This window comes from Macaca nemestrina, chromosome 9, assembly GCF_043159975.1.
Source record: "Macaca nemestrina isolate mMacNem1 chromosome 9, mMacNem.hap1, whole genome shotgun sequence".
Lineage (NCBI taxonomy): Eukaryota > Metazoa > Chordata > Mammalia > Primates > Cercopithecidae > Macaca > Macaca nemestrina.
In genome coordinates this window covers 53,469,640-53,495,691 of record NC_092133.1, presented here as the reverse complement: position 1 = coordinate 53,495,691, position 26,052 = coordinate 53,469,640, and positions in this window count along the sequence as shown.

Sequence of the window (26,052 nt, the reverse complement as noted above, 5' to 3'; positions counted from 1 at the left end):
TATCCCAGAACTTAAAGTATAATAAAAAATAAAAATAAAATAGAGATAAAAAGGTATTAAAAGATCTAAATAACTAAAGCAAAATTTTCTCATTCATTACAAGTGGGTACTTTCATGTGTTTGTTTTTCAGTATTTCCATTGTTAATTGGACAAGAAAGAAAGTGTGTCTTTTACATTGTCTAGGATTACAAATATTTTCAGGAATATTTTAACATGGATGAGAAGACACAGAGAAATAAAATTAACTCTGGGGATGTAGGGAAGGAATTTCAGGGTTGAGATAACAGCATCTCTCATATGCATAATTTATGTTTTATTTCTTTAGAAAAAGTGAAACTTAATTTTTTTGGGTGATGGCAATGTTGATCTATAACTTTTTTTTATTTTGTAACATAAATGAAATGTGTCTGCACTTATTTAACCTATTTGTCTTTTAGAGGATGATACTATCTTTCTCCTCAGTCACATATGTTCAGGGAGATGCAACTGGTTCAATAATTCATGTACCCTTATACCTATGGCTTAATCCTTTCTGGTAAGCAATAATATCATGACTATCTTCTGAAGAGATTATGAAGGAAGTTTTCATCATATTGGTCTAATGCCAATCTATCTTCCCTTTAAATATCTCAGGTTCCACATTGACTGTCATTCATAAGACTAATCTGTTTTTCATTCTTAGCATTTAAGTAAATGATTGATAGATAATAAAGAGAAAGTCCATTTATGGTTAATGGGATATCCTAGATTCTTCCTTTGGACATGTTAAAAAATATATCAGATTCGAAGACCACAAATAAAACTTCTATTTGTTATTAATAGGGATACTAACAAGAAAGTCTATTGCATTAACTATCATCAAAATGTACACTCTTCCTCAGGACGAATATGTATAAACGTATATGAAAGATAAGAATCAGACTGTTTATGTTTAGATCCCACTTAATCTTTGTTCAAAAGCTTGCTACTTCCCAGAAAAAGAAATCTTATTCTATTAATCATGAACCAAAGAAAGTAAATGTTAAACAATTAAAAAAATAGAATAAGAACTTGGCTTCACAGGCATGAGGGTAAAAGAATTTTATTTCCTAGTATCAGATCACATGCTTTAAGATTTGATTTAATGATCCAAACCCTAACATTCCTGATAAAGTTATTACAATAGTAGCCCATTTACCAGTAGGTCAATCTGAAAGTTATTGATTTTTCTAAAAGGAATCCAGAAAGACCTAATAAAATAAATACAATTTGTAATTCTATGTTACATCAACATCTCTGATAATCACTTTTTCAAGGATGTACATTTCAAGGATGTATCTATCTGTAGGATATGTTTATGATAATTATATTCATTAAAACCTGATGATATTTTATTTCTCTTCCTACCAGCCTATTTGCCTTGGGTTCATGTAAAAAGTATTTTTGACCTTGAAAACATATTAAAGTAAAGAAAACAAGCAGGAAAAGGCCTTCTCTGTGATCCTATTTGTTGGTGTTTGGAAAAGGAAAATCTATAAGAAAGAAAATAGATTGGTAGTTATCAGGCATTGAGAAGAGAACAACAGGGAGTGACTGCTGACAGATCTGGCTTTCTTTCTGCAGTGATGAAATATTCTGGAATTATATGATGATCACAGCTCTGAATATTCATATAACTTTGTGAATACACTGAACACCTCTGAATTGCATGCTTTACAAAAGTTAATTTTATGGTAATTACACTCAAATGATTTTTTCATGTTATAAAAGAAAAATCCTGATTTTTCATTAAACAAATATGTTTACTGAGAAAGTTTTAAATGTAAAACTAATTATGTTGTATAAAAGAGAGTGAAACTTTGACATGTATGTATGAATATTGCATGAGTGGTAATTAGGAATTCCATGATAAATCTTGCAGGGTTTTAGGTAATTTTTACCCTTTTAAGTTGAGATTCTAGAAACTTAAAAATGTTATTTTTCTACTATAAAACTAAAAGTATCTCAATTTAAATATACAAATTAAAAGAAACTGTGCATTTACTTTCTGTATGACTTGATCTTATACCTAAATGTTCAAATAAATAAATTTTCTAGTGTTAGTAGCCGTGCTGGCAACTAATATGCAATTGAACATTTTCATATTCTAGGTGGAGTGGGTAATGTTTTATATTCATTGGTATAAAAATTACAAGAAACTTTTAGGTAACATAGATTTTACACATAAGAAAAATGAGATTTAAATCTATTAAAATAGAGATCAGTAAATTTCTTCTCTCAAGAGTCAAATATGTGAATTTCTGAGGTTTCATGGGCCAGCTGGTTTCTGTCACGACTATATAACTCTGCTATTTTAGCTAAAATACACAGCCGTAGATAAAAGGCAAATGATGTGACTGTAATTCAATACAATTTTTATTTGCAAAAGTAGGCAGAAGGCCCGTTTTGGTTCACAGGCTATACTTTTCCAGCCCCTGGATTGAAGGGTTGGTAATCTGCTCAAGGTAATACAGTTAGTAATCGTACATACGAGACTCTGCTTTCACAGGTTTAGTGCAGATTCCAGAGTCTACATTTTTAACAAGTGCTTCATAACAAAAAAATTACTAGCACTTAAAAACTTTGAAGAAAAGTACCTTTATTTGACTTAATAGATGATGTTAGTAATTATTTATTTCTAGACTTCTGGATTATATATTTGTACATTCTTTATTTCTTTTTTTTTCTTATTTGCTTTTATTCTGGTAAAAAGTAAAATAAACATAATATTTACACATAAAATGTACCACCTTAGCCATTTTTTAGGTGCACAGTCCAATGGTATTAAGTGCATTCATAATGTTATACAACTATCACTACCATCCAAGGACACAACTTTCCATATGGTAAAACTCAAGTGCCTATTAAATTAAGCAGTCACTCCTCAATACCCTTCCACCCAGCCCTTGGCAATGACAATTCTACTTTACGGCTCTGATTTTGATGATTCTAGGTACCTCACATAAGTGGAAGCATACAATATTTTTTCTATTGTGACTGGATTTTTTCACTTAGTGTAATGTTTTCAGGTTCTATTTATTTTGTAGCTGTGTTAGAATTTTCTTCCTTTATAGGGCTGAATAATATCCCATTATCTGTATATTCAACATATTGCTTATCCATTCATCCCTCGATGGACACTTGGGTTGATTCCACTTTTTGGCTATTGTGGATAATTTTGCAATAAACATGGGTATACAAATATGTTCACGTGCATGTTTTCAATTATTTTGGGTGTATACCTAGAAGTGTTAGTACTGGATCGTATGGCAATTCTATTTTTAATATTTTGAGAAACAACCATACTGTTTTCCACAGTAGCTTTACCCTTTTACATTTATACTTACAGTGCACAGGGTTCTAACTTCTGCACATCCCTGCTAGTACTTATTTTCTGTTTTCTTGATAGTAACCATTCCAATGGAAGTGAGGTGGTATGCCATGGCAGTTTTGACTTGCTTTTCCCTAATGATCAGTGATGTTGAGCACTTTTTCATGTGTATATTGGCCATTTGTGTGTTTCTTTTGGAGAAATGTCTATTAAAGTCATTTGCCCATTTTAGAATTTGACTAATATTTGCTGCTGAGTTTTAGGAGCTCTGCATATAGTCTGGATATTAATCTCTTATCAGATATATTATTTGCAAATATTTTCTCCTATTCTGTGGTTTGCCTTTTACACCATTGATATTCTTTTCATGCATAAATTTTTAAAGTTTTATGAAATCCAATTTATTTTTCCTTGGTTGCCTATGCCTCTGATGTTGTATTCGATAAATTGTCAAATTCAATATTGAGAAGTTTTTGCCCTATATTTACATCTAAGAGTTTTATAGTTTTAGTTCTTACATCTAAGTGTTTGGTACAGTTTGAGTTAATTTTTGTATAAGGTATTATGTAAGAGTTCAACTTCATTATTTTGCATGTGAATATCCAATGTTCTCAGCACCTGTTTTTGAAAGACTGTACTTTTCTCATTGAATGGTCTTAGCACACTCAGGAAATGTCATATGACCATATATGGAAGGGTTTATTTCTGGGCTTTCTATTCTATTCCATTGATTTTTATGTCTGTCCTTATGCCAGACTACATTGTTTTTATTACTGCAGATTTGTAGTAAAATTTCTAATCAGAAAATGTGTACACTCCAATTTTGTTCTTTTTAAAGATTATTTTGGCTACATGGGGGTATCCTTGAGATTCTATATGGATCTTTAAATTTAATGAATTTTATGTTTATTATATATATAAGTATTATATTTATTTTATGTGTTTTGTCTCTTTCAGAAAAAAAAATCATTGAGATTTTGATAGGGATTGCATATATTTTAAAAGATATCACGCAAAGTGTCTCTTGAACGCCTATGTGATAAAGTTAAAAATCAATAACAGAAGTAAAACTGGGAAATTCACAAATCGTAAAAGTTAACATACTCTTTTTTTTTTTGAGGTGGAGTCTCACTCTGTCGCCCAGGCAGGTGTGCAATAGCGCGATCTCGGCTCACTGCAACCTCTGCCTCCCGGGTTCAAGTGATTCTCCTGAAAATTAACACACTCTGAAACCACAAATGGTTCAAAGAAGAAATCACAAGGGAAATTTATAGGAAAATGATTTTTGATAAGGGTACCAAGAGCATTCATCGGGGAAAAGTACAGTCTTTCAAATAGGTCTTTCCACATTGATTTTGGTAGTTGATATCACAAAATTACATCTTTGTATATTATGTGTCCCCAAATATAAGCTACTAATTGTTTAAATGCATTAGTCCTTTAAATTATATATATAAAAAAGTGTGGAGTTACAAACTAAAGTCACAATAATACTACCTTTTAGATTAATACTTATTTTTTAAATAAATGCATTAGTCTCTTCAAGCGGTTAGAAAACATAAATGGAGTTACAAATCATTATTAGACTAGTACAATATTTTACACTTGCTCATTTATTTACATTGTTGAGATATCTATTTCTTCATACAGCTCAAAATAGTGTATAGTATCCCATAGTGTATAGTGTCCTTTCATTTCACTCTGTAGGACTTCCTTGAATATTGCTCGCAGGGGAGGTCTTGTGGTAATAAGCTCTTTTTGTTTACCTAGAAACAAATTTCCTTAACTTCTCTCTCACTTTTAAAAGATAGTTTTGCTTGATATAGGATTCTTGGTTATTGTTTTATTTTTAGCACTTTGAATATATGAACTCGCTGCCTTTTAGTCTCCAAAGTGTCTAATGAGAAATCTGCTCATCTCTCCTTTCACTTTCAAGGTTTTCTTTTTGGCTTTTGAAAATTTGATTTGAATGTGTCTTGGTGTTAGTCTTTTAAACTCCATCAACTTGGAACTCTTTGAGCTTTCTGGATGTTTATATCTTTTATCAAATTTGGCAATTTCTCAGCCATTTTTTTTTTTTAAATGTTCTCTATACCACGGTCTCTCTTCTCCTTGGATTCCCACAGTGTGCATTCTGGTCTGCTTAATGGTGTTCCAAAGGTCCCTTAGGCTCCATTCACTCTCCTTCCATCTTATTTTCTTTCTGTTTCTCAGACTTGATAATTTGTATTGTTTTGTCTTCAAGTTCATTGCTTTCTTCTTTTGCCTGCTCAAAACTGCCTTTGAATCCATCTAGTAAATTTTACTTTTCAGTGACCATACTTTTCAGCTCCAGAATTTCTTATTGATTTCTTTTTAAGTTTTTAAAATCTCTTTGTTGATTTTTCCATTTTGTTCATATCTAATTTATTGATGCTCTTCACATTTTTCTTAAGTTCTTTGAGCAGCATTAAGGCAATTGTTTTAAAGTCTTTTTCTAATAGGTATGGTATTAGGTCTTTTTCCAGGACAGTTTATATTGATTTATTTATTTTTCATTTGAGTGGGCTATATATTCCTTTGCATGCCCTGTGATTTTTTTTGTTTTTGTTTTTATGTATGTCTTGTGTGGATTTTTTGTTGTTGAAAGCTACACATTTCAATATAATAATGTGGTAACACTGGAAACGAGATTCTAACTTTCCCCAGCATTTGCTGTTTTTTGTAATTGTTTTTGTTTTGTGAATTTTTTTGGCTGTCTCTGAGTCAATAATAAGTTTGAGGTATAATCTTAGGTCTTCTCTGCTCTTTTATGAACCTGGCCTTTTTCCTAGTCATGTGTTGTCACTTTCTAATATTCCCTTTATATACAGTTATTTATTTATTTATTTATTTATTTATTTATTTATTTATTTATTTTTTTTTTTTTTGAGGAAGGGTCACACTCTGTCACCCAGGCTGGAGCACAGTAGTATGATTTTGGCTCGCTGCAACTTCTGTCTCCTTGGTTCAAGCAGTTATTTTGCCTCAGCCTCCCGAGTAAACTGGGATTACAGGTGTGCACCACCACGCCTGGCTAATTTCTGTATTTTTAGTAGAGACGGGGTTTCGTCATATTGGCCAGGCTGGTCTCAAATTCCTGACTTCAAGAGATTCACCTGCCTCGGCCTCCCAAAGCACTGAGATTGCAGGTGTGAGCCACCGCACCTGACCCTTAAATACAGTTGTTTTTGAATGCCTTAGTCTTTAATGTCTGGCTCTCAAAAATATAAAAACAGACAAAAATAATGGGGTGAAGGAAGGGCATTGGCCCTTTAAATCCCCTGGTAGTTGCTTCAGCCGTATTAGGAGAGACTTGTAATATCGAAGAAAGGTGCTGCAACAAGAACCAGGCCTTCCCCAGGAAGCTGCAAGCCTTCAATATTCTCCAGAATTCCAAAATAATTATATCAGATTCTACCACTGTGATTGTTGTCTAAATGTGGAGAAAGATTTCTGGGGTATACTACTTTTCCATCCCCCAGAGTCTTCTCTCTTTTTTTCCATTCATAAATCTACTTTTCTTTTTAGTATTTTAAGGAAGGAAGGAAATAAGATTAAAATTTTATGTTTGATTAAAAATTTTTGAATATTAGCTATTGATTTTGAAAGTGATATGAGAATAGAGATTGTTAACATTAAAAAATCTTGAGTTGGGTGCAGTGGTTCATGCCTGTGTTCCTTGGACTTTGGGAGGCAAGGCAGGAAGATTGCTTGAGCCCAGGAGGTCAAGGCCAGCCTTGGTAACAGAGAGAGATCCCATTGCTACACACACACAAAAATATGTTAGGCAGGCATGTTGGTGTATGAACTTGTATTCTTAGCTACTTGGGATGCTGAGGCAAGAGGATCGCTTAAGCCCAGGAGCTTGAGGCCACAGTGAGGTAGGATCATAACCACTGCCCTCCTGCTCTCTAGTGTGGGCAATGGAGCAGGACCTTGTCTCAAAAGAAAAAGGAAGAAAGAAATCATGAATCTTTTTTTTTTTGAGTGTTGTCTAAACAAAATATAATTTTTGACTGATTATAAATATTTTTATCTTACATTTTTGTGTGTAGGTTTTTTATATAAGTTATATGACCAGTAAAAAATACTTGACAGTAGATTTTGAGTCTTCCTTTTATCTGTTCTTTTCTACAATGATGGCATAATTTATATAACAAGTTAGCTTCTAGAATACTGGACTAAATATAAGACACTTATTTTAGTCATTGAAATATAGACAGCACAGGTCTGTGATTCCTGAGAATGGAAAATCAAATGAGATAAGCTACACAGCTTGCTTCCTGGAATAAATTTCAGATCCTAGTTTATAAGAGTGGATTCTGATAAACTTATAGCCTCATTTGGTGGAGAAATTGAATTCCGAAATCTGAGTAGCCCACAGCAGCTAGAAATTTTGGATCATAGTAGCAGAAAAGATCTATAAAAAATGACTGCAAGAAATCTAAGGTATTAGATTTGGTATAGTGCCATTCAGCAAATGGATAGGGTGAATATCTATGAAGACTGGCAAAGAAACAATTGCTAAGTAAAAGATAATTAGTAGGTATCTTGAATTGTTTGACATCCCACCATCTAGGGTACAGAGACCTTAGTAAGTATACAAAGTCACTCATGATTCTTCAGAAAGATCATCCCCTTTGTACTGGAAATAGAACAGCCCTATTTTATAGGTTACTCTGGACACAGCCTAAGAAAGTTTATAGCAAACATTACCATATTCAATTGACTACCAGAACAAAATCTAAAACTGTTTAATGATACGCAAAATCTGGCATTAACAAGATAAAACTAAAAGTGTCAAATATACAATCAGAAATTTTTAGACATGCCCAAACCCAGCAATATGTGATCTATAATTGAGAGAAAAATGATTCAATGCAAATCAGTCTACAAATTAACACCATTAATGAATTAACTAACATGGATTTCCAAAATCTCATGTTAATATTATAAATTTGCACAGGTAGTTAAAGGAAAGCATAGACCTAAGACCTAAGGAGGAGAAAATTGCAAGGTATTTAAAAATTCTAAATAAAAAAATGTGGAGATGACACATGCAATATTCAAAATAAAAAATTATTGTGTTGAACTAATGGCAATTTAGATGTTGAAGAAATGGACATTGAACTTGAAAACACAGAAAGAGAAATTATCCAAATCTAAGCACATAAAGGAAAACAATGAAAAAACAAAAACCATAGTGGCCTGTGGGGTAATAGCAAGTGATCTAAATTAGAGAAGTAGAGTATAGAGAAATGACATATTTTAACTGTAAAAATTTCCAAGTTTAATAAAACTTATAAATTCACAGATTCAGTAGACCAAACAGCCCCAGTTAGGATGTATACCAAAAAACCCACATCAACACATAACAATATTAATTAGAAAAAGTTTAGAAAAAGAAGGAGGAAGAGAAAGAGGTAAAGGCACTGATACAATGATAAAGAGAAATCTTAAAGGCAGCCATAGAATAACAGCACATTATACTCAATAGAACTAATACAAATTACAGCAAACTTTTTTTCTGACACCATGCAATACAGAATAAAATTGAACGAAATCTTTAAAGCAACGAAAGAAACAGATTTGAAACTCCTACATAGAAAACTATCTTTCCAAATTGAGTGTAAAATAAAGACTTCCTTTTATATAAATAGAAGCTGGAAGAATTCATCCCAGTAAAGCTGAATGATAAAAAACATTCAGAGAAATAGCTTTAAGACACTTAAAGTAAACACTGACAGAATAGGAAAATTAAATTCACAATTCCACAATTAAAGGTAAAGATGTCAACACATATTTGTCATAAATCATAGAAAACAAAATAAAACAAATTCTCTATTCCAGATGGAAGTTGGAGGATTGGACTTCAGTCATGTCTTGATTTGGCATGGTGGAGGATGGTAATTTGAATCAGGCAGTTTGAAAAAATGCCAGGCAATAGTATGTGGGAAAAAACCCTGTAAACAATTTAACACTTTATCATTAGGGAAGTGATAAAGAAATAATCCAGATGAAGAGGCAGTTAAGAAGATTTTATCTCTCAGTCAACACTGGGGATGAAGCATCTGTAGATTGTATGGCTAGGAGTCTAGGTATAGCAATTGCTTTAGGCATCCCCTAATAAATAATAATCAATAAATATGAACAGAAAATAAAATCTAAATTGCTGGACTACATTGCAAACAAAGGACAAAGTTAGATAATACATGATTGTTAAAATAATGTCACTAGATGAGATTCACTAATTGGTAATTATTTTTGCTACCTTTATCACATACAGCTTCCCATCCCTGACCTAATGAAAGTTCATGAGAAATTTATGTTGACAAGTTGTCTTAGTCTATTTGTCTTACTATAAAGGAGTACCTGAGACTGGGTAGTTTATAAAGAAAAGAGATTTATTTGGCTCACGATTCTGTAGGCTGTTCAAGTAACATATCCTCGGCATCTGCATCTGGTGAGAGCCTTAAGCTACTTCCTCATGGCAGAAGGGAAAGGGAAGGGGAGCCAATGTGTAGAAATCACTTGGCAAAAGAAAACAGAAGCAAGAGAGAGAGAGAGAAGAGGGAGGTGCCGTGCTCTTTTTAACAATCAGTTCTCACGGAGAACTAAGAGAGTAAGAACTCACTCATAACTGCAAAGATGCACCAAGTTGTTCATAAAGGAACCACTCCATGACCAAAGCACCTCCCACTAGGCCCTGTCCTCAACATTGTGAATCATATGTCAACATGAGATTTTTCGGGGACAAATATCCAAACTACATCACACATTATATATGAATGTATAGCTGTAACAATCAAATAATATTTGCAAAGGAATGATTCCTTTTTAGATAATATTTGGGGCTAGTTGCTTATCTCTAGAAAATTGCAAAGATACAAAATAATGGGGATTTGCTTCACTATAAAATCAGTGAAGTAACTATTATAAATAATAAAATATGTAACAAATTCCAGGGGATATAGAGTATTAGAATAGAGAACTACATGAACCAAGTTACTCACATGTCTTAAATAAGGTAATTTATTTTATTTATTTCCTTTATGAAATTCTTTCCTTTATGAAAAATATGTTACTGAGTGTGTGGAAAACTTATAAGTGTGATGAATTTATTTAATGTATAATTTACAAACAAGAAAAAAATTAACCTAAAGTATAATCATTAGAATGAGCATAGAAACTTATCAATGCAAGTAGGTTGAAGATGAAAATAACAACAAAGGTAAACAACATTACCTTAAAGCAGCAATTTGTCTCAATTCATCAAATTTATAAGACTCAATTTTTAAAAGTTGGCTTTGAAGAAGCAGAAACATGATAAAATGGCATACAGTGTTAAAATATACTATTTTAAAAATTTAGATGGTAAAAGGAATAACAATCAAATTATATATCATATGCACAATTTTATGTGGTACGATATAGATATTGAAAATAAAGTTTTATATATGCATGACTAAAATTTTATAATTACTCAGAATATTATTTTATTCATCTTATATACTTTTAATGAAGAAAGCAAATTAATAATTTGTAGCCTACTTTTGTTGTTTAAGTAGCCATGAAAACTGTTCTAAAGATACTATTCATAAAGGTTTATGAATATGTGTCTACATACATGTATGCACATACACAGAAGGGTATAATATTCATTTGCATTCCAGGGTAATTATTTTATCTGAACGAATAGACAAAATATTTTTTCCTTCTGCTACAGAACTGTTAACTTTTGTTATAGCAATGATCCAAAACAAGTCACATAGCTTCCTTTAGCAGGATCTACTGGCCATACCTTATTTTAATTATCATTATTTTTCTTTAATATGAGTACATTAGTTTGCTAGAATGGCCATAACAAACTACCACAGACTAGATGGCTTAAATAATGGACATTTATTTTCTCATGCCATTCTGGAGACTAGAGCCCAACACCAAGGTGTTGGCAGGTTTAGTCTCTTCTGAGTCCTCTCTCTGGCTAGCAGATGGTCATGCTTTCACTGTGTCCTCACTGTGGTCTTCCTACCGTGTGTGTGTGTGTGTGTGTATCCCTGGCGTCTCTCTGTGTGCCCAGATTTCTTCTTATAAGGACACCAGTCGAATTGGATCAGAGACTCTAACAACTTTATTTTAACTTAGTCTTCTCTTTAAAGGCCATGTCTGAAAATACAGTCCAAATTCTGAGGTACTGGAAATTAGTACTTTACCATATGAAACTTTGGGGAGGTAAAATGTAGCATATAACAGTGATTGTGCATATTTATTCATTTTGTAACACTTCATTGTAGTAGTAATTCTAATATCTTAAAACATAAAGTAGATTTAACTGCCTCACACTATGATAAATTATTTCAGAAAATTTTAGGACCCTTGTGTCGGCTCTATAAAATTTCAGTCTTTTCCCTTACTCCCAGAGGTAGTTTGTCACAGGGTACATTTGCCTTGAGTTTAAGAGCAGGCCTCTTTTCCTCATATTGATGGCAATCCAGAAAGTCAGATATTCATGTCTCTTTAAAATTCTATGTAAGGTTAATGTAAATAGGTATCCTGATGTGTACTCAAAATTTTTATCTAAAAATGTTTAATTTTCATTTGTGTTATTATATTACCTATCTAAGTGAGCAACAGTCATTTCTTTATTATTTTAATAATTTTCTGGCTTTTAGCATGATTTCAAGTATATTCGTTTGCTGGCAAAAGGAGATATCACAACCATACAAATACAGGTACACATTTGGATCTAGGCTTACTAAGTGTCTCTGTTTATATTGTGATGATAGGTGTTTTGGTTTTAACTCATAAGGACCTGAGGGTTTATCTATATTTAGCTTTCAGGAAATTTGAGAATGGCTAATTAACTTCAACTTAATTAAATATGTAAATGTCAGAACTGAGACAGTGAAAATAAGTTCATTAATCAAGCATCAGGTTAATAAATGTTATCACGTGCCAACACTGATGTGATATTTATAATGTAGCGAAAAATTATTAAAATACATTTTATAAAAATGTAGTAAATAATACATCAAATATGAATAAAAGCCTAGTATAAAACATCTTTCAAAATACATATATATCATACTTATAATGAAAGAAGAATACTAAATAGAACATTCATTTACACTGATTTAAAAAAATGGAACGATAATTTCAGTTAATATATATAAATTAAAATCTGTGATAATTTAGATATTTTAATTCCTTGGACTGTAGTTTTTCTTCCATTTACAAGTCAGAGTGAAGTAATCATAAAATCAAATGAAGTCACCCCAGTTAATGGCCTAAAACAAAAGCATGCTACAAAGATACCACAACTAGATCCTTTCCCATACACATTAAATCTGCTGACATTTGCAATTTTTATCAAGAAATTAAATGCAGGCGTTCAGTGCATATCATACCTGGAAAAGACATTGTCTTATGCCATGCTCATATGACAATTAAATGCATACAAAAATTACACACTAAACTGAATGTGGAAAATACTAGTTTCATCTCACAGCATTTTGAAGAAAAGGGAAAAAGGGATGTCAACCTTAAGCAACATCACATAAAATTCCATCACAAAGGCATTCTAATATGATGCTATTGAAAAAATTTTCTTTTTGTTTTTCATGTCTTCTTGATCATTTGAGAGCTGATATATGATCCATATTAGATCCATTCAACAATGTAAGCAAAGCTCTAAAAATAAAACAAAATGCTAAAATGAAAAAGGTTATTATGGGCCATAAATAAGACAGGAAAATACCACAAAATGTCAATTGGATTTTGAAATTTGTATAAAAAAGCTATCAAGCAATCGGTGTCCATGCATACTTGCCATTTGTGCTTATATTGATTAATTGAAAGATAAATAAACTGTGAGCATTTTAAATCCAGAAAGGAAAATGTTGTTAACCTTATGCAGACTGAACTTTATAAAGCTGTTTCTAAATGTGTTAATCGTGCTTAAAGTACAGAAAGCATCCTTTAAACAATTTTTTTAAAAAGAGATGTTGATCCTAGTCTGGCCCCAATCCATTCTATCACTTGGGAAAAGATTAGCAATGCTCAGATTAATGTGTCAGCCAATGACAAGAAATAGTGAGTGAGTACGTAGTGGCACTTCTCAAAAGAAAGAAGAGATAAAATAATTGAATTGGGTGTTGTTTTCCAAAATGGGCCATTCAGGGAATCTTTAATAATAATATTAAATGTCGACTACAGATTATTTTATATTGCAACAAACCAATCACCTCCTTAAGATATACACCTATAATTTAATTTTTTCCAACTTCTATCATAGTCTTCATAAAAAGTGCATTTGTCATTATGGTCAAGGACCAAATAAAGCAGAATTCTACACAGAAAATAAATACATTTGTGGTAGAGGACATAAACATAGAGTCAAACAAAATCCTAAATCACAGATCAAAACATAGAAAGAAAACTATACAGTTGGCCTAAGCAGTTGAAGAAAATTGGAAGGGGGTGTTAAGATAGAAGAAAGAACACTCATGGGGAAAATACAAGGGAAGATTGCTTATATTTGCGCCTACTGTATTTAAATTTTGAGCAATCAGATATAGAGAATCTTTCTACGATATATATTCATGAGTCCTTAGAAGTGAATATGCTTTTTGTTGGTCAAGCTAATTTTTAAATGATAGATAGTAAAACACTTGAAAAAATATCATTTCTGTAACTGAAAAGATTATGGCCAAAATGAGAAAATGATTTCAAAGATCAAAAGCTGTAATAATAGATTCATGTCAATTATGCTAATTTATTAATATTAGATTATGATTTGCAAGCCATTCACTGAAAACACAATTCATGGTTGTAGCAAAGTTCAATATGTTGAGAGAGCTGCTAGCTTTCTTGATATAAAGTATTGGTAAAGCTTCTGTCTCTGACAAATTTAACTAAACGTATTTAACCAGTTTAAGTGTAGAAAACTCTTTCATGCTAAACACAGAAATTCCATTTGACTCTTCATTTCAAGTTCTGACCAGAGTATCCATATTATAAGGGAAAACAGTATTCCTTGATTTCCTAATTTCCATTTAACCATATCTAAAAACTTTTCAACATCCTTAGACAGGGCTAATTAGTCTTCTATGTTTCTGCCTGTCACATTATATTACCACTTATTACAATAATCTTCACATAGCATATATTTTTCTATTAAGTTGGTGCAAAAGTAATTATGGGTTTTGCAATTTGAATGCAAACCCATAACTACTTTTGCACCAACCTAGTATTTGACTAGATCATATGTTCCCTGAAGGAAGGAGATTTTATTTAGTTTGCATTCTTGCTTATTATGTTAGACATGATATCAAAAATGCATAGAAAACAACTGGATGTTGTTCTGGCTTGAGAATTTCAAGTTGAAATAGATTATCCCTTACTCTCTTAGCACTTTTCTGATTTTTGCATTTTATAATTGATATAACACATGAAAAAAAGCTTAACGAAGTCCCTGCCACAGAGTAAGCATTTAGTAAATAATCAAGCTCATATGATTAAGTTCCTGCATTAAATAATTCTTCATTCCTCTTTTTCAAATACCTAGACCTTTCTATTCTGATACTTAAAGCAGAATCTTCACTCTACAGACAGCACTCTGATCTCAAATCATAGATAGATGGCATTAGCATTTGCAACTGACGGTTATGCTCTTAGGATGAAGTTAGTACAAAGTCCTCAAAGTCAGTAATTCGAAGACTTTTCTTTTATGCCCTCCAAAAAAATATCTCCTGGATTGCATGTATTTACAGGGTAATAAGAAAAAAACATGGAATTTTCTGTAATAACATAGGCATAAAATGCTAAAAGAACACAAACCAAAGACAAATTCATTCTGCTTGGACCACAAAAGAAGGCACCACAGAGTCAGATTTTAGCAATGCCTTAGAAGATCAGTAGACAAGCCATTAAAGAATATTTAAGTAAAAAAGGCAGAGGTAGGAAGGCTCATGGATTATATAAGTTCATCATAGAAAATCATGATGGAATTTGAATGACCAAATCATAGGGTTGATAGAAAGCAGGGTATGATGGACACGAGGCTTTTAAACTTGAAAGGGGACACGTTATGCAGGTATTAAATGTTATATTGAGGAACAACCTACTTTTGACAAGGTTGATATTAAGAAATTTGTATTTTAGAACAATATTAAATGGGAAAAATTGATTTCAGGAAGAAGAGAATGGTCACATAGCTGTTGTAATAATGCATCAATAATATGATGAGAGCAAGTAATCACATGAATAGAATAGAGAAATTGGAGAAGAATGTCATGGAGCATTGCAAAAGTTAAAGAAAGCACAATCTTTCACTCGTGACACTGTTTGTAAGTTTGGGGCTTCCTAAAATATCCTCAGGTTTCAATAACTCACTAGAAGGACTCACAAAACTCACTGAAATCTGTTATATTCATGATTATAGTTATTACAGAGAAAGAATATGGATTAAAGTTAGCCAAGGAAAGAGACCCATGGGGTAGAAAATAGATGGGTTCTAAACACGGCGCTTCCAGGTGTTCTCTCCCAGTGGAGTCATGGACAATGTTAACTCCTGACCACAATGTGTGATCATACACATGGAATATTGCCAAGTACAGAAGATTACCTGAGCTTCAGTGGCTTCATTAGGTAGGCAGGTTTACTGCCTATGTGGCTTATTTCATTCTCCACCTCCTCCAGAGATGGTGCTAATACCACATGACCCAAAGCCTCTAGGTAAATCCCATTTGTATCCTTTATAGCATGGTTAGACCCCACCCTAAATGAAGACTCCCTTACCAAGCATGACATTTCAAGGGCTTAGAGATTATCTCCCAAAAGCTGAGGGGAAAGATCAGACCTCTCTTTAGGAAAGTTTAAATTCTTTACTACACAAATATCAATAGGTTTTGGTTATAACAGTGGAGTGATAACTAAATATTCGGAAGAGTTCAAAAGGATTTTCAGTTTCTAACTTACATAAAGCACTAGTTACCTCTTAAGTAACATTTAAAGATATATAGAATGAAGTTTAAGGGACTGACAGGTTGGAGATTATAAATCAGGCTTAAAATTTAATGAAGGCTAAAATTTCCAAATTTCACATAGAGTTTGTGATTCCCATTGGATAAATAGAGAATGAATTGCTGAAATAGGAAAATGAAGTCAATAACAAAGAGAAGGAGGGAGAGACAGAGAGAAAGAAAGAGAAAGAATATTTGAGTATCATCTTATATATTTCATGAAGTGATACAGAGTATTAACATTAATCAGAGCAATTGTATTGTTAATAATAATAGTACATTCTTCTAATTTATCTAGATCTAATAGCAAATAACACAAACTTATTACTCCATGCTACATATGTAAACAAATGATATGATTTTGCTATCATAGTGAGATCCTCCATCATCCATGTTCTTTAATAATCAAACAAATATTTAAACAAATATACACTAAGTGACAGCATTTGAAATAATTTTGGGAAAAGACACATAGAAATATAGCCTGGATAAATGAATAGATAGGTATTATTTTAATATTAAAATTAGTGGGTATGTAGAAAGGAAAATAAATAATGTTCTTGGTAACATTGCAAAATACACAATTAATCAACTCATATCCATTTATTAATGTGCATAGAAAGCCTACTCTGAGAAATACAGAAATAAACATTGAACCTACTTACAAATATTTTGAATTATGAGTAGCAGGTCTTGTTAAGAAGCACAGTAAACAGAAAATTAAAGTTTCTTACAAATGAATCATAGGATTTATGACCATGTAATATGTAAGATTATCTATTGTAAACTTTTAGAGACTTTATTTCCTTTTCTCCCTTGCAATGAGGGACGATTTCCTGCAGAATTCTCTCACTGAAGTTTCTCTGGTCCCCCACTACTAGAGGTGAATGGCAATGGCCTCTCCTATCCAAATAAATCTACCCTGCTGTCTTTTACCTCCCTATAAACCAAATCAAATTTCTTAATTTTTCTATTTTTAAAAAAGCCTCCATGAATCTCTGGTAAGTTAAATATTTTACTTTGCTGGTCTTTTTTTTTTTTTTTTTTTTGACAGGGTCTCACTTTGTTTCCCAGGCCAGAGTGCAGTAGCCTGATCTCAGCTCACTGCAATCTTGACCTCCTGGTCTCAAACAATCCTCCTTCCTCAGCCCCCAAAGGAGCTGCAACTACACGCACGTGCCACCACGCCAGCTCATTTTTGTATTTTTTGTAGAGATGGACTTTTGCTATGTTGTCCAGGCTGGTCTTGAACTCCTGAGCTCAAGAGATCCACATGCCTTGGCCTCCCAAAGTGCTAGGGTTACAGGGGGGAGCCATTGCGTGTGGCCACTGGTTTTATATTGTTAATCAACTTTTTTTGAGAGATGATTTTACATTTTAACTGTACAGTTTAACTGGCCTTGGCAAATGTATATACCCATGTAATCTCCTGCACAATCATGATACAGAATATTTCCATTAGCTGGAAAATTTTCTTCCGTACCTTTCAGGTCAATCTCTACTCCCAATTCCAGGCCCCAAGCAAGCATTGAATGTTTTCTGTCCCTGTAGATTAGTGTTTCAGTTTCTGGACTTTCATATAAATGGAGTCATAGATTATGTTCTCTTTTGTCTTTGGCCTCTTTTGCTTTTTAATGTTAATGGATGTATCAAAAGTTCACTCATTTTATTGTTAAATAATATTCCATTCTATAGAGATGACAAATTATGTAAGTTTTTAAAATGTTAGCATTTCTGCAGTGGTATCTCATCATAAGTTTAATTTATATTTCTCTGATTTAAATGACATCAAACATTTTTTATATTCAAAAGCCATTCAAATATCTTCCTTCACAAAATATTTTTCAAATCTTAGCCCATTAAAAAAATTGTATTGTTTACTTTATTGTTGAGCTATAATTTTTCTTTATATATCCTGGATATGTATCTTCTACCAGATACATATATTGCAATTATTTTCTCTTAGTTTGTAGCATGTCTTTCATTTTCTTAATGGTGTTTGTAAAGATACGAAATTTTTATTTTTAATTCTGATAAAGTTCAATTTATGATTTCTATTCTTATAGTCCTAAGAAATCTTGGCCTACTCTATAGTCTCTAAGATTTTCTTTTTAAATTGCATAGTATCAGCTTTTATATTTAGGTCTATGATCCATTTTGAGGTAAAAACAGAGGCTCAGTTTTTCATATGGGTCTCCAGTTGTTCCAGCACCAGCATTTTCTTGCATTGTTTCTCTAAACCCTAATTCCCAACTTGTGATATGAAGAGAACCATGTGATCTGTCACTGTATATGCAATGGATTGTGTTACAGAGAAAGTAGAATTTTATTAATGCACAGTGGATACACCTAAGCTGTGCTCCAGATAGAGACATTGTCTCTATCCTCTAAGGCATCTTTCTATGCAATCATCCTTAAAAATATAGATTAGAAGAAAGTCCTGAAGTGCATCTGATCAAAAAACAAGAAAATTGTCTTCCTTGGCTTCTCTTTCGTTTTGGTTTCTTATACTTTTGCCAAGATTCTGGATCTGAATTTATTTATTTTTTATAAAATTGGGGAGTTTTGGCCAATTGTTTCTATTTTTTCTTCTTGTCAACCTCTCTTTCTGCTGTCATGAACTGCATTTGCACATTTGCTAGGCTACATGAAGTTTTCCCACAGCTCGCCATTGCTTTGACTATTTCTTGCCCAGTATTTTTTTCTATGTTTCATTGTGGGTACTTTCTATTTTAATGTCTTTAAATGTATGAGTCTTTCTTCTGCAATGTAAAAATAAACGGTAGTGGAACTGCTCTGGAATAAAAAAGATTAAGAAGGTACAATGTTGGTTCTATATAGCAGCTACATTTTGAGGAAATTTTTGAAATTTTGATGTATACTAGATATTGTATACCAGGGAATTTGTGTTAATTTTCTTGGAATAAATAATGGGATTGACACTGCACATGTGAATGTCCTCATTATTATGTGTGAATGCCAGATTACTTTGGGAGTAAAATGTTCATAGTGTCTTCAACTTATTTTCAATAGCTTAGTCAGAAAAATGGAACAAAAATCAAAAATTCTTTCTTATAGCTACTGAGATGGAGAAAACAAATATTGAATCTAGATGGCAGACATATGCACGTATTTATGGTACTACATGCTTATATTTTTGTTTGAACATTTTTACGATTAACAATTTGAAAAATAAAAATGTTGCAAAAATAACTTCAATTCTACCTCATTAGGATACACAAAATATTGTATTTCATGTAGGTTGAAGAATATTCCCTTTAAATGTTAGGAATTAGAGTAGTATCTTGGACAAAAAAATTAAGCAATTCTACTAGTAAACATTCCTGAAGTCAAAAATACCGAAGTTCAAGGTTTAGAGGACTGTATCAAGAAAACTATTTCGGCCCCATAGCATCTCATTGGAAGTAAATAGGGTTTAAGCATATCTCTGAATTGGATATGAATATATTATCTAAAGTCTATTACTGAGCCAAAGTACTTTTCTAGATGGAGTTTATGAGGATTACTGAAAGAAGTATTATGGTCATATCTATTATACAGTCATACATATGTACTACCTCACTTACTGTTATATCCTATTTTCACTGACTTCGAAGTGCATTTAATCACCATGTTTGTCACTTCCTCCCCAAAAATGTAGCTGCAGACTTTATATAAATTTTCTTGGTACTGAGAAAAAATTGTTCATTAGTTTGCTACACTGTAAAATGTGAATGATTTTATGCAGCTTATACTTACCACTGAGGAGCAGGTAGGTCTTAATAGGATGTCTGCTGAGATACCTGTCATAATTTTACATAGTTTATTACTTTTTGATGGCCTCTGTATATTCTGCAATTTTGTAGCTCTCTGAGATAGAAACATTTCAGAAACTCTTGCCCTGCTTTGTGTAATTGAGTAAGCAGAATTGTGGTTATTATAGTTACAACTTTATTATTAGAAAAATAAATTCTCTATGCCACGTTGTAAATATAGAAAACAACATGTTATTCATATGTTATATATCTTTGTATATATATATAAATATTTAAGTCCTTTTAAAAATTAGAAATAATTTTTAGAGTGCTTTTTCTTTTTTCTCTTTCTCTCTCCCCATTTCTCTCTTTCATTTAATTTAGAAAAAGAGGGTTGACAAGTTCTTTTACACAATAATCATGGCTGTTAATGAACATGTGCTGAAATAGAAAGTCATTTGCTTTTTTTTTTTTTTTTTTTTTTTTTTTTTTGAGGCGGAGTCTTCACTCTGTCGCCCAGGCTGGAGTGCAGTGGCACCATCTCGGCTCACTGCAAGCTCCGCCTCCCAGGTTCGCGCCATTCTCCTGCCTCAGCCTCCCGAGTAGCTGGGACTACAGGCGCTTGCCACCGCGCCCGGCTAATTTTTTGTATTTTAGTAGAGACGGGGTTTCACCGTGTTAGCCAGGATGGTCTCGATCTCCTGACCTCGTGATCCGCCCGCCTCGGCCTCCCAAAGTGCAGGGATTACAGGCGTGAGCCACCGTGCCCGGCCGTCATTTGCTTTTTAGAAAGTAATTTTGCATTCTATATCTAGATTTTTTTAAGTTAGCACACTTTGATCTAGTGTTTCCACTTCTAAAAATATACCCAATTAATGAAAAAATATCAAAGTGGTTAAGTTCTATGTAAAACATGTGACATTTGCAGTATGGCAGATATTTAGGGAATGAAATAAAACAACTAAAGAAAATGACTACAAAAATCAATTTATGCTCATTAAATTTTAATATTTTTGCAACCAAAACGAGGTTTTCAAAACTACTGTATTGATATAAAAAGCTAAACTTTAATATAAAAAATAGAATACAGAAAATAAATTCTATATGATTTTATCATTGTCTCATATACATGTGTAGAAAAAAATCTAGGAAATATCTTAATTTGAATAACATTACCTCTAGTTAAAGGAGTTGTGAATAATATATAAATATTTAAGAGTCTAAATATATATAAAGAGTCTAAGTATTTAAGAGTCTAAATATATATATAGACTAGTTTAAAGCAGACTCCTTTTATAAGCTAAATCCAACCAGTTGCCTGTTTTGTAAATAAAGTTTTGATGGAACACAACCACACTATTTTTTTTTTTTTTAACATTCTGTCCATAACTTTTTTCATGCTACAAGGGCAGAATTGAGTAGTTGCAACATCTAGAATTTATGACCAGCAAAGCCCCAAATATTTACTATTCAGCCCTTTACAGAAAAAACTTTCTGTTTCATTAAGTTCAAGTTTGAAATCAATAAAGATTTCTAAAAAACATTGTGTGCACCAATAAGTGATATAAAAATATTTATTATATAAAGGCCTGCGTCTGTCAGACAAATTTGTTAAAATTTGGCTTATCGCTAAAATTGTGATTTCATTTAATCACTGGTTTAAAGCAGAAAGTCAAGTGACTCAGAGTGAAATGATACACTTCAACTTACTCTTTTGGACAAACGAATGCTTCAAATACAGAAACAAAGTTTTAAAATCCTCTTTTATCTCTACATTGCATCTCTTTAAAGAGATAACAGAGAACAGCCATTTAAAAACAAAAACAAAAACAAACAAAAAAAAGGAATCCATCTTGAAATTGGCTAATACTTCAGTTTTGGTCACTGTTTAATGAACTGAGTTTAGGGCAAAGAATTCACCAGCCCCCCTTCTCTTAACTGTTGCTTCTGTCTTGTTTTGAGTCCTAAGATAAGAAGAAAAGATAGTAACTTCTCAACTATGCAAATCACAGGATTCTTTGTGATTCACACTCTAGTAGTGCTCTTCAGAAAATGACAGCTCCTCTTGGACAATGGAGATGAAATCAATACATTGTGTTGGTGGACAAAGGCCTAAAATCAAAGCTCCCAGCTGAAAGGTGCAGGAATCTATAAATGTTTTAGGAGTTCTTTTTAGTATAGTGTTGCCTAGATATTACTATTGATTGTCTAAAGAGTGCTTTAGATACCCCAATTGTTTGGAATGTAATTTTCCAGTTGTTTTTAAACTTATGTTAGATGTATTTTCCTCCTTTTTTCACTGTAATTCTTCTACCTTATTGACTTATTATTCTTCTCTCACTCCTTCCTTAAAAACAAGGCTTGACCCTCTTTGGCAGATTGAATGAAGTGATGGAGCACCCTAATCATCTCCAATGCTTTCTACAATCACCAGACACTTTACACAGGCCACCAGGAGAGGAACTGCTGTTTTTTTCTTAGATTAGGTTTATTTTCTTGTAACAGGGTAAACAGGAGGCAGACAAAATGAAGCTACAAGAATTCACAAAAGAGCCTGGGCATGGTGGTTCACGCCTGTAATCCCAGCACTTTGGGAGGCCACGGTGGGTGGACCACCTGAGGTCAGGCGTTCAAGATCATCCTGGCCAACATGGAGAAACCCCATTTCTACAAAAAATACATTAGCCAGGTGTGGTGGCATGCACTTGTAATCCCAGATACTTGAGAGGCTGAGGCAAGAGAATAGCTTGGACCTGGGAAGTGGAGGCTGCAGTGAGCCAAGATCGCACCACTGCACTCCAGTCTGGGCAACTAGTAAAACTCTCAGAAAAAAAAAAAAAGAAAAAGAAAAAAGGAAAAAAAGAATTCACAAAACAGCTTAGTTAATTTGAAATGACTATCTTTTAAGTAAGTGGAAGAAAGAACACACCTGCATTGTACCCAAGAGGTACTCATGGTACTCATCACACAATCTCAGTATACTTTCTTTTGCTAACTACTGGGTCCACCCCTTGGGAGCTCGCCCTTGGTCCATCTCACAAATTCCCCCCAACTTCTTGCCTAAATCTTGAATCAGGATAGAGCTAGCTAGGGCACGAGAAAGTGAGCTGCTAACTGTGGTTGATTACATAGACCCACCTGTTACTTATCTCTTATAATCTCATTAACAATGTGGGAGGGCGCTATAATCTGAACATCCAGGAGTGATGCTTGTACAGTTTAATCCTTGTCCAGACATTTTTTCAAGATTATATTAGTATTCCATTTTGAATCATTAAGTTCTGTTATATATCAGTTCCTATCAAACTAGCTTAGACAAAATTAAAATATATTTTATTTTTGTCATTTGTGACAATTTTCTTGGTAGACTAATTTCACTATTATCTCCCACCTCCATATCTTTATATCAAACTCTAAAAGTGCCTTCCTCCTATTGCCAAGTTATCCATTCAAATCTTTCTGCAAACAAATGGCAGATTAAAACAATAAGCATATACTTATCTTATAAGCACAACAATTTCACTCTTCTATATGTATAATCCACAAAAATGAATCTTAAAAGGATGTTCATCAAACTTTTTCATAAGGTCCCCAAACTGTTAACAGCTCAGGTGTCCATCAATAAAATGAACTGTGGCATATTCATATTTAGAAATAGTATTTCATCCTTACAAGGATCAAACTATGATACATATGACAATGTAGAAGAATCTTAAAAACACTACACTGAGTGAAAGAAAATTTATTCAGAAGAATGAATGCTTCATGATTTCATTATATATGTTTTATATCTAAAACAGGCTATATACATAATAATTGCTTGGGTTTGGGTATCAAGAATTTAATGGTAAAGGGACCTGAAGAAGATTCCTGGCTTCATGATCATTATATACATATTGATATAGGTTTGCATTATATAAGTGTGTGTATTTGTCAAAATTTATTGAGTGTTACAATTACAATTTATATATTCAATTACATGTCAATTTTACATAAAAGAGAAATTAATTAACCAATACACAAATATTCTACTAAAATTTATGATATGCACCCTGACGTATTTGAGGGGAAACTTACTGATATCTTCAGCTTACTTACAAATGCATTACATATCAATTAATGAAATAATAGCAATAGATTGATGGATAGATATTTGATAAAGTATATTAAAGTGTTACTTGCCAGGTCTAGATGGTGATTTTCTATGCACTTACTGTAAACATTTTTTAACTTTTCTATGTTATCTTACCATTAATTATTTATATGGAGCTACATGTAGACTATAAAATCTGTATCTAGATTTATAATATTAGAGCCTGAAGTTTTGACTTTTTTCTTAGCTTTATCAAGGTACTTCACAAATAAAAATGATACATATTTAAGTTGTATAACTTGATATTTTGATATATGTATATATTGTGAAATAATTACCGCAACAAAGCTAATTAACATATCTATTAGTTCACATAGTTACCGTTTGTGCTTGTGTGTGAATGTGTATGTCTGTGTGTGTGGTGAGAATACCTAAGATCTAATCTCTTTTTTTATTATTATTATTGTACTTTAAGTTCTAACAACGTGCAGGTTTGTTACATAGGTATACATGTGCCATGTTGGTTTGCTGCACCCATTAACTTGTCATTTACATTACGTATTTCTCCTAATGCTATCCCTCCTCCTGCCCCCCACCTCTCGACAGGCCCCCATGTGTGATGTTGCCTGCCCTGCTTTCAAGTGTTCTCATTGTTCGATTCCCACCTATGAGTGAAAACATGTAGTGTTTTGTTTTTTGTCCTTGTGATAGTTTGCTCAGAATAATGCTTTCCAACTTCATCCATGTCCCTTCCAAGGACATGAACCCATCCTTTTTCATGGCTGCATAGTATTCCATGGTATATATGTGCCACATTTGCTTAACCCAGCCTCTCATTGATGGACATTTGGGTTGGTTCCAAGTCTTTGCTATTGTGAATAGTGCCACAATAAATATATGTGAGCATGTGTCTTTATAGTAGCATGATTTATAATCCTTTGGGTATATATCTAGTAATGGGATTGCTGGGTCAAATGGTATTTCTAACTCTAGATCCTTGAGGAATCACCACATTGTCTTCCACAATGGTTGAACTAGTTTACACTCCCACGCACAGTGTAAAAGCATTCCTATTTCTCCACATCCTCTCCAGCACCTGTTGTTTCCTGACCTTTTAGTGATCGGAATTCTAACTGGTGTGAGATGGTATCTCATTGTGGTTTTGATTTGCATTTCTCTGATGACCAGTGATGATGAGCAATTTTTCATGTGTCTGCTGGCTGCATAAATGTCTTCTTTTGAGAAGTTTCTGTTCATATCCACTTTTTGATGGGGTTGTTTGATTTTTTCTTGTAAATTTGTTTAAGTTCTTTGTAGATTCTGGATATTAACCCTTTGTCAGATGAATAGATTGCAAAAATTTTCTCCCATTCTGTAGGTTGCCTGTTCACTCTGATGGTAGTTTCTTTTGCTGTGCAGAAGCTCTTTAGTTTAACTAGATCCCATTTGTCTATTTTGGTTTTTGTTGCCATTGCTTTTGGTGTTTTAGTCATGAAGTCCTTGCCCATACCTATGTCTTGAATCATATTGCTTAGATTTTCTTCTAGGATTTTTATGGTTTTATGTCTAACATTTAAGTCTTTAATCCATCTTGAATTAATTTTTGTATAAGGTATAAGGAAGGGATCCAGTTTCAGCTTTCTACATAAGGCTAGCCAATTTTCCCAGCACCATTTATTAAATAGGGAATCCTTTCTCCATTTCTTGTTTTTGTCAGGTTTGTCAATGATCAGATGGTTTTAGATGTGTAGTGTTATTTCTGAGGGCTCCGTTGTGTTCCATTGGTCTACCTCTCTGTTTTAGTACCTGTA